Genomic DNA, 2,969 nt, shown 5'->3' on the forward strand with positions numbered 1-2,969 from the left:
GGGGTCACTGGTGACCGTATCCAGCAGTCACAGTGTGAGGGGCGGGGTACACCCTGGACAGGTCGCAAGTCCATCACAGGGACACACACAGAGACAAACAACCATTCACTCTCTCACTCACACCTAGGGGCAATTTAGAGTTATCAATTAACCTAACAGTCATGTTTTTGGTCTGTGGGAGGAAGCCGGAGTACCTGGAGAGAACCTCTCTCATGCATGGAGAGAACAAACTACCCAGAAAGGTCCCCAGGCCGGGATTTGAACCGGCGACCTTCTTGCTGAGAGGCATCATGCTTTGATTTTACAGTGAATGGGGTCATGGAGGCCATAGGTGTAATTTGCTGGGGGGTTAAGGGGGTTATGACCCCCACAATAATTTGATCCAGTCAAAATACCCCCCCCCCCCCCCCCACACACCCATAAAATGACATTGTTTGCTCAAACGCAATAGAAATTAACTGGTTAAGTAGACAGATGCAACTCTATTGTTGTCTATATAACTTTGACCTGATTAAAAAAATTACAATGTCATATATCTACATTTTAAGCGTTATTGCTAAAAATGACATGCGGGGTTGCAGAGCATAACCCCCCCCCCATAGACCTAAATTTACACCCTTGATGGAGGCAGCAAGTTCAGGATGGAAACCCAGAATAGTCTCTCTAGCACCCCCTAGAGGATCTGAAGGTGTTCCCAGGCCAGAAAGGATTAAGAATCCCTCCATGAAGTTCGGAGTCTCCCACATGGTAGGGGTGTGAAATACTAAAAATTGTTGGTATCATTCAGATACCAAGTAAAAACAGTGCATCACAGATACTATACTTTTTACTGGTACTGGTACTGACGTCCAAATGTAAGCTCAGAGGGGACAAGGCTTTGTGTGTTGCTGCTCCAAGATTATAGTACAATCTTAGTACAATCTACCAGCAGTCAGTCTGCTGTTATCCAGATGGGTTTTCTTCACTAATAACTTTATATTTTGTTAGTTTGAAGATAATTTGAGTTGAAAATAAATCGGTGCGCAGCGCTGCGGCTTCTGAATAAATGAAAATGATTTAACACAGTTGTTTATACTTTTAGCAGCTCTTTTTATTCCACAGCTGACCTGCTAAAAATGACAGATTTTCTTTTCTGGATCTCTGACAGACGGACTTCAATCTCTGAACTCGTAAAGTTTTTCTTTTTAGTTTTCGCTGTCATTTTCATGAATGGACACTTCCTTGTATCTGAGGCAGGAAACATAGCCTTATATGGTGTTTTTGGGGTGGTAATTATGCTAATCTCCTCTCGCGTGCACGAGCAGCTGGATACGAACAGGTGTAATTTACGCAGCTCATTTACACACTTTTCCTGAAGATAGGAGAGTTTGTTGAATCTGACGTGACATGTTCGTACGAACCCTTTGTACGAACAAAAGTAAGAGAAATTTAGGAGAAGAATACGAACATGTTCTTGCATGAGGCCCGTTCATATAGGTACCACCTTCAGCTTTGCTTCCAGATTTCAGTTCACACACAGGAGAGTAGGCGGAGGGAAAGGTGGGCAGAGTGTCTGTTGACAAAACATCCATGGTAAATGGTACTGAACTTATAGAGCGCTTTTCAAGTCCCTCCAGACCCCCCAAAGCGCTTTACACTAACAGACGTTCACCCATTCACACTCACATTCACACACTGATGATGGCAAACTACACTGTAGCCACAGCTGCCCTGGGGCGCACTGACAGAGGTGGGGCTGCCATGCATCGGCGCCACCGGACCCTCTGACCACCATCAGTAGGCAAGGTGGGTGAAGTGTCTTGCCCAAGGACACAACAACTGAGATGGCTGGACGGGGGATYGAACCAGTGACCTTCTGGTTCCAGGACGACTCCCCTAACCACTCCGCCACAGCCGCCCATATCCATGGGTATCCCATATCCATGGGATACCCAACCTTCAGAGCCAAGCTGGGGTGGGGTGGGGACAAATCAACAATCACAATTGTTTAGGAACAGGCCTTAATGTCTCACCATAATGTCTCAATGGTGAAAGTTCCAATCAGCCGAATACGTTGGGGTCCATTCTCGCCTTACACCAAGCACAACTTCTCCAAGATCTAGAGAATATTACAGGTGGCAGGTGATAAATGGGTTGTTTAATCTCTTTTAAAATTAGCTTTTTCTAAACTGCTCAGTGTGAAAGTGCTTTAGAACTAGGGGACTTAAATATTTGGGTAAATGCTTTAGGGCTAGTGCTACTAGTTTCTAGATCAGTGCTGCCCACTACAGCTGCCTGCAGTGCAATAAAAAACTACTAGAGGGGAGAACATGTTTAAGTTCATATTAARCATGGTTTTAAGGTGAAAATTGATCACGATGAATGAGGTCACAAAAACTTGTAAAATTTAAATGATACAAATGGAGAAAAAGAGTTCATTTATTCTGTATAGATTTACTAGTTTAAAGAAAACCAAAAGCAACTGTTATAGAAATAAGCCATTGTTTGCAAAGTTTTTAATTCCAAATTTGAGATATAAATCAAGGTCAACATTTTTCAAACAGAAAAGCAGTCAAATAGTCTGGCTGTTTGAAAAGGCAGAATCAGGACCTTTGTACAGTATTGCATTCTGAAAAAACACGTTTTTCTACAGCACCAGTGCAGCTGAATACTTTAAGCAACATCAGATAACATACCTGGAAAACGTATGCATCACTCACCCAATCCTACCCTTTGGAGACGGTCATTCTCAGGTCATCTCGGAACACACGTTGCAGCTTTTTGTCCGAGGCAACAAAAACGTGTGCATGGGACAAGGCTGACTGTAGCGCTGCCAAGAGTCTGAGGTGTACGCATCCCTCTCAGGTTCCACAAAACATAACAAAAAAAATGTTTGGAAGTTTTGCATGGCAGTACTTTTATTCACAGTTTATCACTTAACCTGAAAAACAAAAACCTATCATCAATTGTAAAAAAAAAAAAAAAAAAAA

Source organism: Austrofundulus limnaeus, unplaced genomic scaffold, assembly GCF_001266775.1.
Source record: "Austrofundulus limnaeus strain Quisiro unplaced genomic scaffold, Austrofundulus_limnaeus-1.0 Scaffold496, whole genome shotgun sequence".
Lineage (NCBI taxonomy): Eukaryota > Metazoa > Chordata > Actinopteri > Cyprinodontiformes > Rivulidae > Austrofundulus > Austrofundulus limnaeus.